This window comes from Zosterops lateralis (assembly GCF_965231275.1).
Source record: "Zosterops lateralis genome assembly, chromosome: 30".
Lineage (NCBI taxonomy): Eukaryota > Metazoa > Chordata > Aves > Passeriformes > Zosteropidae > Zosterops > Zosterops lateralis.
Genome location: NC_139790.1, coordinates 3,110,164 through 3,125,503, shown reverse-complemented (window position 1 = coordinate 3,125,503; position 15,340 = coordinate 3,110,164).

Genomic DNA, 15,340 nt, shown 5'->3' with positions numbered 1-15,340 from the left:
CTGTCCCTGGGTTTGGGATGGTTTGCAGGCAGTGGGGAGCACCTGAGGGCTCAGAGCTCCTTGTTTCCCTCAGCCTCACCAGCACCAGGGAATTCACCAGGACCTCTAATGAATTTGCCAAAGACAGGCTTCTCATTTGCAGCAAATAATAAAGTTAAGCTGAGACCTGGAAGAGCTGGCACTGATATTCCACTTCCCCCCCTCCTTTAACACATTAGAAGGGTTTTAATTATTTCTCATTCTGTGCTTTTTTTCTTTTCCTAATGGAGTTTCAGCAAAATTTAAGCTGACCACAGACGAGCAGCTGGTTTAAAGACTTGGAATGGAGCTGAATGTGAGGCAGCAATGTTGTTTAAAGCAAAGGCATTGCCAATATACCACATTGCAGGGAATAAGTCAGTAAATCCTCAGCCTGGGAGAGCAAACACTCACAAAACTGCCCCTGGCAGGGCCTGAAGGGGCTCCAGGAGAGCTGGAGAGGGACTGGGGACAAGGGATGGAGGGACAGGACACAGGGAATGGCTTCCCACTGGGAAAGGGAAGATTGGGGTGGGATATTGGGAAGGAATTCTTGTCTGGGAGGGTGGGGAGGGGCTGGGCTGGAATTCCCAGATTTGCTGTGGCTGCCCCTGGATCCCTGGCAGTGCCCAAAGCTAGATTGGGATAATTTGGGACAGGGAAAGGTGTCCCTGCCCATGGCAGGGGGGTAGGAATGGATCATCCCCCAGGTCGTTCCCAACCCAAAGCACTCCGTGATTCACTGGATGATTCATCCTCCTCTCCCCTGCTCCCGCACTATTCCTTACCTCCATCTCCAATAAATGTCATATTTGCGAAATGTGCCGCAGCATTTGGGGAGAAATAAATACAGGAACTCATCCAGGGAGTAATTCCAGCAGCAAGTGTCCCTTGGACCTTGCCAGGGGTCACCAGCACTGGGTTTAAGGGCACCACATTGGGCCGTGACAGGTTCATTACTCTGCACACACCAGCCCTGACTCTTGATGGGAGCCCAAAGCAGCACCAGTTTTTACAGCTGGCTCAGACATGTGGCACCAGCAGGAAGGGAAAAGCCAAGAGGACAGAGCAGGAGGTGGTTTGGGATGTCTGGGGTCAATTCTGGGCTCGTGGTGAGACGTTATTTAATCTGTGTCTCAGGTTACCCCTCACTCTCCAGACAAATTTTATTTCATTTGGGCTGCTCAGCTTAATATTGAGGAGTCTGGGATATTCCAAATTGGAGCTGCCTCCAGAGTTTTGTGACATTTGTTGTTTTCCTGCAAGGCACAGGAGAGATGGGCGATGGGTGTGATTTTTACAGTTTCAAAATGTAGGGTAAAATTAAGGCAACTCTGCATTTCAGCATCAGTTCCCTGGATCTTTGACTCCCAAAACTGAACCTCTGCTCATAAACCAGAGGCTTCCAAGATTTTATTCCAGAAACTCTGCAATTCCTGCAAAGAACAATAATTAATGAAGAGAATTTGAGTATAAACAAGTGAGCAGTGACAGCCCAGCAGGTTTGGGCTGATGTTCACTCCTGGTCTGGTGCTGGGGCATAAATGGAAAATTCCAACCCAGAGACCAGGATACATTTTCTGGGCTAAAGGAGCTGCTCTCTGTGCTTGTACCACACTCAGACAATTAAAGTAACTCCAGCCATGACACAGCAGAAGTGCCCTCAATGCAGACACCTCGAGGAGGGAAAAGAAAAGGTTAAGGGTGCAATGCTTTGGGGGCAGCAGGAGCTGTTTGTTCTTCCCCCATGTCAAACTCACACATCACAAACTCCAGAGCCAGGTGGCCAAAAAAACCCCCAAATTCGAAGAGTTTTATGGAATCAATCATGGAAAAAAATCAGCAGCACAAGCTGAAACATTTCCTTTCATTGTACCAAAAAATTTCATTTTTATTTCACTGTGTTCACTTGTGTTCACTTCTCAGCTGTGTTCACTCCTCTGCAGCCCAAGCAGTTTGAAACACCCGTGTTCTTCTCCACTTTGAAAATACATTCTATTGATTTTGCTGCCATTGTTGCTGTTCTTTTAACCTGCCCAACCTGATGATTTCCCTAGAAAATCTCCTTTCCAACACAAATGTCTGATCCTGTGTGCTTTGAGCTCTCAGCTCAGTGCAGTAGGAACTTCCCAGACCTGTCTGCCCTTAAGAGCTCAACCCTACAGAAAGCAGCGAGTGCCAGGAACCCTTTTTGCAGCCTGGAAATAGGAATTCCACTTTTTTTTTTTTCTCAATGAGAGGCAGCAGAAAGGCTTGGGAACCAGTTAAACACTGCCAAAAAAATTCCCAAATTTGAAGAGTTTTATGGAATCAATCACGGAATAAAATCAGCAGCATAAGATGAAACATTTCTTTTCATTGCACCAAAAAATTTCATTTTTATTTCACTGTGTTCACTTGTGTTCACTTCTCAGCTGTGTTCACTCCTCTGCAGCCCAAGCAGTTTGAAACACCCGTGTTCTTCCCCACTTTGAAAATACATTCTATTGATTTTGCTGCCATTGTTGCTGTTGTTTTAACCTGCCCAACCTGATGATTTCCCTAGAAAATCTCCTTTCCAACACAAATGTCTGATCCTGTGTGCTTTGAGCTCTCAGCTCAGTGCAGTAGGAACTTCCCAGACCTGTCTGCCCTTAAGAGCTCAACCCTACAGAAAGCAGCGAGTGCCAGGAACCCTTTTTGCAGCCTGGAAATAGGAATTCCACTTTTTTTTTTTTTCTCAATGAGAGGCAGCAGAAAAGCTTGGGAACCAGTTAAACACTGCCAAAAAAATTCCCAAATTCAAAGAGTTTTATGGAATCAATCACGGAATAAAATCAGCAGCATAAGATGAAACATTTCTTTTCATTGCACCAAAATGTTTAATTTTTATTTTAGCTGTGTTCACTCCTCTGCAGCCCAAGCAGTTTGAAACACCCGTGTTCTTCTCCACTTTGAAAATACATTCTATTGATTTTGCTGCCATTATTGCTGTTGTTTTAACCTGCCCAACCTGATGATTTCCCTAGAAAATCTCCTTTCCAGCACAAATGTCTGATCCTCTGTGCCTTGAGCAACTTCCCAGACCTGTCTGCCCTTAAGAGCTCAACCCTACAGAAAGCAGCGAGTGCCAGGAACCCTTTTTGCAGCCTGGAAATAGGAATTCCACTTTTTTTTTTCTCAATGAGAGGGAGCAGAAAGGCTTGGGAACCAGTTAAACACTGACCTAAAGTGAAGGCCGTGCTGCTGGTTGAAATGAATCCATTTCGTTCACAGGGGCCAAAAATGAAATGCCCCAGCAGAAATGCTTTGGTTTGCCTTGTATAGAAGTGAAAGGAGGATGTTTCCCAGTGTGGCTGGGTTTCTTGCTGGCACTGAAATGGAGGAGCTGGCAAAAAAAAATTAAAATAAAATAAAAAAAGCAACTGGAATCAGGTCCATCTGCTTAGAATTAGTGCTGGGTTCATGCAGGGCACTGTGTGGCAGTGATGCTCCAAAAGGGAATGGAAGGAGGGAGTGAATTAAAGCTCTCAGAGCATTTTCAGCTCAATGAAATTCGGACAGTGAATTCCTATGTGGTGATGTGCCTGTCTGAACAGTTTTGTGTCAAGCAGAAGTTTCTGTCCAGAGCTTTTGTCCAGAAGCTTTTTGGGTTTGTGTTTCTGGACCAGGAGTAAAGGAGAGGAGCAAGGGAACACAAGGGGACACTGGTGCAATCCCAGAGTTGGGGGATTGGTTTGTTTCTCTTTCAGAGAAAGGTTTTCCTTCTGATGTGGGGTGAAGATGAAATCTGGAAGTTCAGTGGTTGTAACAAAGGGGATTTACCCTCCCTCAGCAGGAAAGGGCTCTTGGAAGGGGCTGCCCAGGGAGGTTTGGGCTCCTCATCCCTGGAGATGTCCAAGGAAAGCCTGGACGTGGCACTCAGAGCTCAGGGCTGGGACAAGGTGGGGTTTGGTTAAAGCTTGGGCTTGATGGTCCCAGAGGTCTTTTCAGCCCTCAATGATTCTGTGATTTTGGTAAGAATTTTTTATTATATATATTTATATATTTATATTTGCATATTTGCATATTTACATATTTGTATATGTGTATATAATTATTATTATTATTATTATTATTATTATTATTATTATTATTTAAGAGGTCAGGAAGGGCACACAGACCAATTTGAGGTCTCCAAAGAGAGAATTCCTGCTACTCCTTAGCAATGGCCAGGTGCCAACACAAAGCCTTCAATGATCCAGAACATTCCTTTAATGCAAAAGAAGCTTCTGGAAGGCAGCACAGGTGGTGGGGTGTAACTCTGGTTCTGTGCCTGAGGTGTTTTGGTTTTCTGAAATTCTTTTCCCAGGGAATTTTCTGTAAACAGGAGAAATGTTTTTGGAACTGGAACTTTGTTCTTCATTCCTTTCCCCAGGAGGGACTTCTCCTTGCTGTCCCTCTGCTCTGCCCAATGGGAGTGAAGAGGTTTGTCTTTGTGTCACCAATCCAATTGGTCTGTGTGAAATAGTAGAAAAGGGAGACACATCCCAGAAATAAAGGAGTCATTTTCAGCCTCCTGAAGGTCAGAGTCTGTGTCCTTGTGGTGTAAAACAGCACCAGAGGGGAGCTCCCCTCCTGTGAGCGATGTCACTGCACTCAGGGAACGGGGAGGTTTCTGTGGTTTCACTCACTGAGGTGTGAACTCGAGTTTTTCCTCACTGAATTTCCCTGGATGGAAAACAAGGATGGTGCCCATCTTTCCTGTTCAGTGACTGATTCCTTTCTTCAGGGGTTCCTGCTCCTCTGCCACTGGATGGACACAAAAAAATGACACTCACCCATCAGGTTGAGAAACGAGATTCAGAAGGAAGTTTATTTTTGTGTTCAGGGTTTAAATAGAGTTTGGCTTGACCAGCGATTGCAGAACAAGGTTAACACCTCTCTGACCCCACTGGTCAAACCAGAAGTCCATCAATTTGTCCTTCCCCCTGGAAGGAATGTATTATTTACAAAACATCACTCTTTGTTTGTTTTACAAGCGTGAAAACTCCAGTACAGAAATATAAAAACAGAAGGCTGAAAAATCAGGGTGACACTCCTCCTCCTTATCTCTGAAGTGTCTCACATCACCCTCCATGCAGGCTTGGAATGGCAAAAAAAATTGTATTTGCTGCCTGGTGTTGCATTTTTTGATTTTCTTCTCTTTACTTTCCTTGCAGACCATGCATCAGCACAGACACCCAATTTCTGAGAGGATTGCTGCACTTGTGGCCAGCTCTGATGACTTGTGATTTTGTGCCCTGGCATGCTCAGTGGGAAGGGAAAATGCACAGAGCAACAATTCATTTCTTGTTTCCCCATCACCAAAACATTTAAAACCCCCTTCACTGAGACAGCCTCCCTCATCACGCTGAACAGAAGGAGGGAAATGCATTTATGCAGCTCTTTTCATTTGAAATCAAATTATTTAACAGGAGTTTTTATGTTTCCCAGGGCAATTCTACTGGGTATGTGCTCACACTGAGAAATCAGCCTGACCTTTTTTATTATCATAATAATAATAATAACAATAATAACAATAATAATAATAATAGACTTATTTTATTAACCAATATTAATTTGGAGAATTATTATTATTTGGATAATAATAATAATAATTATCAAAATTATTATTGGTTTTGTGAGGAAGTTCAGATGCAGAAAAGCACATGGTGAGATACCACTGGTTCTTTATCTGATTAAATGAATTAAAAAACGGGCTTATAAATTAATTTATTAATTTATTCATTTATTCATTTAGCTGCTTCTCCTTTCTCTGCTGTATCTCTTTGCTAAAATAAGTCAGTGTTTGAGGCCCAGGTTTTTGGAGATAAGGTTTAGAAAATGTGTGTCCTTAGATACTGGGAACTCTATTGTACCAGTAGTAGTAGTAGTAGTACTAGTAGTAGTAACAGTGATTGTATTAATCCTAAGCAAACCAGGCTCAAATATTATTCAAGAGGGACATTTTTCATCTCCTCAGCCTGACAAACTCACAGTCAAATAAGCAGCAAAAGGAGCAGCACTCCCCAGACAGGCTCAGAAAATCCACAGGGACACTTTGTTAACTCAAACCTCTGCTGGATCACCGTCCCTGGGACTTTTTGGTTACGAGACAACAGCTTAAATAAGTCACATTTAGTCCTTTCCTCCAGGTGCTTATTGCTGTGCCTAGAACCAGGCAGTGAAAATAAGAGATGCCACCACTTCCTTCCCCTCCTTGTGCCACTCTGACTTTAGGAGAGGGTTTAATTGTAAAACTCAGCACTTGAGATGGGCTTGTCTCAGGTTGAGTCATAGGAATTCTGTGTATTGTTGGTCTGAATTATTTTTGGAGGGAATATCTTTGGTTTGGGTCCATTCTTTGGTGTAGAAAGACCAAAAACACTGGCACTGACTCCAGCCAGACTGGGAGCACTGGTGGGGACCAGATTCAAGGTAGAGAAATCCATATTCCCTGAGAAATCCAGATTTCCTTCCCCCATACAGCCTGAGAAATCCATTTTCTCTGGGAAATCCATATTTCCTGGGAAATTCATTTTTCCTGAGAAACCCATATTTCCTTCCTCTATACAGTCTGAGAAATCCATATTCCCTGAGAAATCCATATTGCCTTCCTCTATACAGCCTGAGAAATCCACATTTCCTGGGAAATGCATATTTCCTGAGAAATCCATATTTCCTGAGAAATCCGTATTTCCTTCCTCCATACAACCTGAGAAATCCATATTTCCTGTCTCCATATTCCCTGGGAAATCCATATTTCCTGGGAAATCCACATTTCCTGAGAAATCCATACAGCCCGAGAAATCCATATTTCCTGAGAAATCCAGATTTCCTGTCTCCATATTCCCTGGGAAATCCATATTTCCACACGTGTGGGTTCTGAAGCTCCAGGGAAGGAGGATTTTCTGACAAGGGTCATGATTAGGACTCATCTGCCTTTGAAGTGTCCCTCTCTAGTGACCAGAATAAACCAGGGGAAAGGCTCCAACCCAACAGCTATAAAGACTCCTGGTATTTTTGGTCACCTTTCCAAGAGTGATCAAGAGCACCTAAATCAAAGCCCAAACATCAACAACTGCGTGTCAGCTCACCAAGGACCAAGGAACATCTCCACAAATCACTTTGCCACGTGCCCAAACCAGCTCCTCACTGCACTAAAACTCAGAGACCACTTTGTATTAAAAAAAAATATTTAAAAATATATATATACACACATATAAGGGCTGTGAAAAACAGCACAGGTCATAGGAAGAGGGTAAAAGGTATGGAGGGAATTGCTGACAACTTACAGCTCTGAAATAAGGAGGCAGTTACTGAACAATAACAACCAGGCAATGCTAAGAAATGGTGTTTTCATTAACAATAAATTCTGACTATCTTAAAACACAGGCGACATAACTGTCAGCTGGGGAACAGAACCCAGGAGAAAACTCCTGAGGCTGCTCTGCACTGCCAGGAAATCAGGACCTGAACCAGAACCAGCCACAAAACCCTCTGTTCCTCTAGACAGAAATTGTCCATACACATGGAATGGTCTGTGATGCCTTTCTCATTATCAATTAATATTTATAATCATCCTCACAGAGAATTCCTGCCCAAAATCCCATCCTGCCCTGACCTCTGGCAGGTGGAAACTGTCTGCTGTAGGACACAAAAGAAAGATGAGAGACTCCAAATATTTCAGAAGGCAAAGAGCACAGAAAAAAGGCTTTATTGTCTAATTCTCACCACCTTTTATAAGGTGTTCCCATCCAGACTGACCATGGTTGGGGAATAGGAACGACACCTCTCTAATGCCATTGGTTAAACCAGAGAAACAGCAAAACACCACCTGGAGAAAGATTGTTCTGGGAAAGGAGAGTTGTTTGCCAGGATTGTTTTGAGAAGAAGATTTCTTGGGAAATTTTTCCTTGGGAAAAGGTTAGCAGCTGCCAGCAGGATAAAATCTCTCAGACCCAGAAATATCAGGCCCACAGGAAGCCATTCCCTGTGTCCTGTCCCTTGTCCCCAGTCCCTCTCCAGCTCTCCTGGAGCCCCTTTGGCCACTGGAATGTGCTGGAAGCTCTCCCTGGAGCCTTCTCTTCTCCAGGTGAACATTCCCAGCTCTCCCAGCCTGGCTCCAGCCCTTGGAGCATCTCCCTGGCCTCCCCTGGACTCTCTCTGTGTCCTCCTGATGTTGGAGCCCAGCTGTGCAGGTGAGGTCTCACCTGAGCAGGACAATCCCTTCCCCTGGTGTTCAATAAAGTCCTTATCATGTAAATCCATTTCACTTTGCAAATCTCATTACCACCCTCACCTGTTTGGTGTTTTAAGTGGAGTTTTAAATGCCAAGCAATTGGGAGGGTTTGTTTGGGTTCTTTGGAGCTTTTTGTTGTCTCTTTGTGTTTTTTTGTGAGACGTTAATTTGTGGTAATTGCATTCTGCAGCCATGAGAGCCTGGCTCAGAGGAAGGGAATTATTGGTGTGTGTATTTTAGTAATAACCATCAGAGAGCCAGGAAAGGGAGAAAAAAAAATAAAAATAAAAAAAAATAAAAAAGAGAGAGAAGAAAACATATCATTAAAATGCTCACGTCCTTGGGAAGAAAAGCTCCAGCTTGTTCCTTTAAGGGAATAAAAATCTGTCTGGTGTCTCTCAAGCACCTATGTCTGCTGGCATCCCATCAGATACACAAACTGTGGATATATCCACAGCCAGCCTCAATTCAGGGCAATTAGTGCAAATTAAAGAAATGGAAAATGGTTTTTATTGCATGGAGGCTGTTAATGATTTGAGGTTCTTGAGGGAAAGGCCCACCAGGAGAGAAAGGATGAAGCCCAGCTCTTTGTTGGTGTTGTGGCAACACCTTAATATCTTAATTAGGAACAGAGAGTGCTCTGCTCTGTTCTGGGCCGGGCTCAGGGGGCTGTGCCCAAGACACAACAGAGCAGAGTGAGACAGGAATGAGGAGGCTCATCCTCTGCCTCAGCTGGGCAGGAGCCTGCCAGGGCAGCAGGTTGGCCTGGGAGAGGTTAAAGCAGCAGCTCTAGGGGTCTTGCACAGGTATGATGTTGATTGTCCAGTCTGCTGTAGATTTGTGGGCTCGTTCTACAAATTGTCTCTTGGTGCGGAACACGCTGTGCTGCTCGCTGTGTGACAGGCTCCTAAATTAGCCTGCTCTGTCCTGGCATGGCAGGGTCTGTCCGGGAGGGAGAGGGCCCAGTGAGCTCAGCAGACACGTTCCTGGAGCTCCAGCTGCTGGCTCTGGCTTTGGGGGGCTCTGGAGCCCCTCCCTGGCCCTGGGACACAGAGCCAAGAGGACTGTGCTGCCCACGTTCCTCTCCAGGCTGCTGATTCCTGCTGTCACCAGCTCGGGCCCCTTGCCTTCCAAGGGGATCTCAGACAAGATGTGGTGATAAGCAAATAATGGGTAAATATGAGGCTATGGAAAGACTGATACATCACTAAAAGCACGTTCCTTCCCATCCTTTCCCTGAACAATTCTGTTAAACATCCTGGGGATGGCAGTGGGTGACACCAGCTTTGCATTTACAGTCCCCAAGTCCCCAGAGCTCCTTGGAGATGAGAGGCTCCATCTGTCACAAGTGGCATCACCACGGGCTGAGCTGCTTGGAGGATTATTTAAACACAAAAGCTGCAGTTGGAGCACAGGAGGGAGGTGGAGGCTCAGCAGAGATGACAGAATTATCCTCAGAGTCATGTGGCAAGAGGGTTCTGAGCCTGGACAACCAGACAAAACAGGGGACAACACACTCACAGCAGCCTCCAGCCCCTCTGGAATAAGAATAAAGCCAGAATTTCTTCCCTGGGATTTTTCAGAGCCACATTTCCTTAAGGGATTTACTGCACTGTGTGCCCTGCATGGCAAGGAAATCTTACAGGACTGTGGTGAGGGGCAGGACCAGACCTAAATGAGGAATAAGACCAGACCTAAATGAGGAATAAGACCAGACCTAAATGAGGCACAGGACCAGACCCAAATGAGGAATAAGACCAGACCTAAATGAGGAATAGGGCTAGACCTAAATGAGGAATAGGACCAGACCTAAATGAGGAATAGGGCCAGACCTAAATGAAGGGCAGGACCAAACCTAAATGAGGCACAGGACCAGACCCAAATGAGGAATAGGGCCAGACCCAAATGAGGGGCAGGACCAGACCTAAATGAGGCACAGGACCAAACCTAAATGAGGAATAAGACCAGACCCAAATGAGGCACCAGACCAGACCCAAATGAGGCACAGGACCAGCCCTAAATCCAGCTCAGATCCAGGGGAGATAAAGCAGAACTCTGAGTTTATTTCTGTTGTGTGGATTGTGAACTCCTCTGCACAAAAAGCTGGATGTGCCACACAGGACACACAACCAGAGCTCCGGCCCTAAGGGGGGCTCTGCCTTGCCAAAAATTGGAGTGGGGAAGGGAGATGAAGGGAGAATTTGGTGATGGAATCGAGTCAGGGGGATGAAGGAGGAGTTCCAGGGCATTGGGTCTTGTGGCTTCTCACAGGTGGGCAGGCAGCAGATAGAGGAGTGAAGGGAGGATTTAAATGAGTCCAAGAAAGGCAGGATTTAGAGACATTTTCATTTTTCCCAGCTATTTTACATATTAAAGCTGAATGTCGAGCTGAAGCTCAGGAAAGTGGTGTGAGCTTTCACCCGAGGGAAGCAGGATGGGAAAGGACATAGGAGGGGTGAAAACTGAGACAAGCCTCATCTCTGGGTTTATTTATTTCAGCACTGGGTAAAATCAGTCTTTCTGAGCCTACAGAAGAGCCCTGCCCTCCACATGTGGTCAGAACTTATCAGATCATCCAGGTAATAAATCCAACCAGGAAATTCATTGTGAGTTATGTAGAAATAAACATTTAACAGCTCCTCTCAGTAATTAGGCAACATTCAGACCTGCAGCTGTACACAAAATCCACTGGCCCAAATCCTCACCTGTGGAGAATTAAGAAGGTACCCTGAGTTTTAGTGAGGCTGCCTTGATTTATGCAGAATTATGGATCTTGTTTAACCAGCCTGAGCTTAGGTGATTTAGGATCCCATGAATCCCAAGATGGAGAGACCCCCTCATACTTGTTCATCTGATAACGGAGTATGAGATCACAGACAGATCTACCCTTTTTTTATGCCCAACACCTTTTTTAATCCACATTTTGAATGCTCTCCCTGAGTCCCTGTGCTGAGTTGTTGTTTTTTTTTTCCTTTCTAAACACTCAGAACTTTCCACTTTATTTTCAACTCAGCCGTGCTAAAAGCTCCAGGCTGTCCTAGTCCTAAAAGACAGTGGAATGAGTCCAGCTTTGAGTTTAATAGACAACATTTAACATCTCTTGCCTTTGGGTGGGTCTTGTTCCTTACCCAAAGAGAAGTCGAACCTTCGCTGAAATGTGAGCGATGATTCATCAAATAAAAAAACACCTTTTCACATCTTTCTGGGCAAGTAAATAACAATAATTTTAAGGCCTGGAGCACCTCAGAGAAGTTCCTGCACTCCTGGCAGAGCTGCCTGCGTGGTCTGGCTCTGAGCTGAGCAGTTACCAATGGCACTTCATCAAATGCCATCAGACACACAAACAATTGGACTCGGGCCCTTTGATGAGATATTTGTAATGAAAGCACAACTGCTGCCCAAAAGTCAGCATTCAAGGCTCTGATTTTTAACTTTTTTAACTTTTTTTTTTTTTTTTTAGCTCAGGAACAGCTGAGCAGCTGTGGATGGCCTGGAGCTCTCCCTAGTGCCCCTCTCGTGCTAATGAGTGTAATTAATTACACAGGAAGCACAGGGGTTGATCTGTGGATGCCACCTGGGCAGAGTCAGGTACAGACCTTACTCAGAAGGATTAAAATCCTAATGAAAGGAGACAAAAGCATTATTTCCTCCGTGTCACAGATAAAGATGCACCCAGAAATGCACCTGCCAAAGATCAAAGATGGAACAAGGAGCTCACCCAGGACTTTGTTCTTTCCTTACATGACTCAGAGACCTGCCTCTGTCTGGAAAATCATTTTGGATGGGACAAAACCTTGGGTTGGAATGAGATTATTTTAAATGTTTTTAGATGATTTTAAATGTCCTTTCCAGCCCAAACTATTCAGTGATACTGTGAACACCAGGGGACGGTTCATCCTTTCTCAATGAGGATGAAAAGCCAAGTGAAACCCTGTGAGGGCTCCTTGCCTGATGTGTTCTTACAAAATCCAGTGTTGGATGCTCAGAACCCCCATGGAAAGGCTGAGAGGTGCAAAGTCTGAGATTAAACAGCTCCTCCTTTTGTTTCCTAGACTTGCATCCCTCTCACTGCCCCCAAACTTCGATTAATCCAAACCTTTGAACCTGGACCCAGACAATTCCAATTCCAGAGCCAAGCACAAAGATGCTGCCCCAGGGGTGATGTGACCCTGACCCTGCCCTGTCCATCCCCTGCTCTGTGTTTGGTGACCCTCCCCACCACCTCTTGGTGGTCTCCAGATGAACAAGCTCTTCACTGCCATAAATTAATTTTTCTCTGAGGATTTTAGGACAAAACCTGCTGTCACTTCCTTCTGCTTCCCTCCACTCCAGAGAGATGTCCCCTAACAAGGATATTACTCATGATGAGCTGATATATTGACTATACCAATGACTAAAGCCATGAATATAAATGTATTTATTTCCATGATGCATTTAAGAGCTTGGAACAAGCCACCAGTGAGGCCAGGTCTGTGCATCAGGGAAAAAAAAAAACCCAGAGTGGGTTTCAGCTCCTTTCCCTCCCTGCAATCATTTAGATTTATTTTCTGATGGATGCATGGAAATGGAGTTGCCTCATCTGAAGATAAGGATCTAAAATAAACCTGCTGAATCACAGCCTTTAAAGGGTCTTTGGTATCTCAGGATTCCCTTTATCCTGAGGTAAATTTAGATATATTTAGGGTTTGGTCTCTCCCTTTGTCACTCAGAGAAGGACGAGACCTCCCAGCAGCCTCCAAAATTCAGTATAACACCTTCAGTGGATGTACAACAGGACAGGGATGTGCCAAGAAAACTGTGGGGACACAGCAGCTGAGCATTTAAAAATCACCTCATTTTTACAGTTTGAAAATTCCTCGAAATTAATTTGAATTTTTTTTTTTTTTTTTTTTTTTTTTTTTTTTTTTTTTTTTTTTTTTTTTTTTTCTTTTGCCCTCTCACTTTGCCATTTCTTCTCACAGCTTTTTTTACACTCAAACAGGCAGCAAATGTTGGTGCAGCTGGATGTGCCACAACGGTCAACACACTGTCCCAAACTCTTTGCCCAAAATGCACAAACTGCACCTTCCTGGGAGCTGCTGTTATTGTTTTTCTTCCAGTGGCTGTCCCAGAAGCCAGGAAGGCACTCTGAATTTATTGGACCAGTGATCAGAGCTGCTTTCAGTGCTGTCCTGGGGGAGTCTGAGCATCGCTCAGATTTGCCTCTGTGCATGAAACAAAGGGATTTTTGAACCCCAAAAACCCCAAATTTTCCCTCTGGAATTTACTGCCCAGAAGGAGGAGGAGAGTCTGTCATGCAGGAACAGGCACAAAATTCATCTGTTTCCTTGTGGCTCCAGGGTTTGCTGCCCTTTGGCTGTGAAATCCTTCTGTGTGTCCAGTTCAGGACATCACTTTCATACCTGTTCTTCATCACACCCTTCAGGCACTTTTATTTTTAACTGCAATAAAGTGAAAAAATCAGCGTCCCTTCAACAGCACATTCTGCTGGAGGAATTTCCTCCTTGAACCCCCATCTCCAGTCAGCTGGGCCTTGTCCCACCCTGCAGAATCTCCAGGGAGAGTGTCCTGCCTTCACCTCCTTGTTCCGTTTGTCCCGCAGGAAATTCTCTTTTTAGATCCCCCAGAAAATTTCGTGTTATCTCATAAACAGGAGCTTGTTATCTGCCTTCCACTCTCCGGTCTCTGCAGGAACTGGGAGTCTGAGTGGAGGAAAAAAAAAAAGGGAAGGGAAGGGAAGGGAAGGGAAGGGAAGGGAAGGGAAGGGAAGGGAAGGGAAGGGAAGGGAAGGGAAGGGAAGGGAAGGGAAGGGAAGGGAAGGGAAGGGAAGGGAAGGGAAGGGAAGGGAAGGGAAGGGAAGGGAAGGGAAGGGAAGGGAAGGGAAGGGAAGGGAAGGGAAGGGAAGGGAAGGGAAGGGAAGAAAAAGGAAAAGAAAAGAAAAGAAAAGAAAAGAAAAGAAAAGAAAAGAAAAGAAAAGAAAAGAAAAGAAAAGAAAAGAAAAGAAAAGAAAAGAAAAGAAAAGAAAAGAAAAGAAAAGAAAAGAAAAGAAAAGAAAAGAAAAGAAAAGATTTAAAACCACAGTTGAGAGTGCTCTTTCTTTCTGGGCAATACGGGAGTGGCAGTGAATTACGGTAATGCTGAGACCAGTGCTCTGCTACATCAGCACAGCAGCACAGCAGCTCCTGCTGCTCCTTCCCAGGCTGGGGCTGAGCTCTGAGCGGGGCACGGATCCCCCAGGGGGCCCAGGGCCAGCCCCTGACAGCCGGGACACCCACCCCACCGCCGGCTGCTGGGACACCACCCGGGAAATAAATACAGGGAGGAATCGCAGGCACAGAGTCCCATCCCTGCTGCAAGAGGAGTTGCTGTGCTGAGAACCCCTTGCCAGATGCTCCCAGGAGCTTGTGCTGCTTTCCAGAGCTCGGAGAGGTGAGTGTGGGGCAGGAACAGGAGCTGGCTCTGCTCTCCCCAGCCTCAGCTGTCTCCACAGGCTGGGCTTTGTTTGATTTTGAGCATGGAAACCTCTGTCAGTCCTTTCTGCTGCATCTCCTTGACTTGCTGGGAAGTTTTTTCTTCATGTGCTTAAAAATCAAATTAATAATTTCTTAATTTTCTGTCAGCTCTATAAGGACCTGGTTTTGTAGCCTGTAATGACCACAATTGCAATGCTCAGAGATGCTCCATGCAGCACTCACTTTTCACGGGTGTGTGTTTAGATAATCTGTCCTTTTCTTCCTTGGGGTTATTCCTCAGCTCGTTCCATCTGGCGGGAAAGAAAATAAAAGATCTGATTTCATTTCGGTGCAGTGAAGTGAAATTCCCACAGTGTGACACCTTCCCATGTCCCCCTTCCCCCTCCTCCTGCCTCTGAAACGGGAATTTTGGGGCTTCAGAGTTTGAAATGCTGCAGGAAAGTTCAGCCTGGAGGTTTGGACATGGGACAGTTGTTGCTGCTGGTCTGAGGGACTCATCCCAACAGAGTCTTTCCTCATCTGGGCTTTTACAGCCACAGCCTCAGTGCTGGTTTTACACCTCTGATTAACATTTGGGGTGGGAATACTGTACCACATGGAGGTGCTG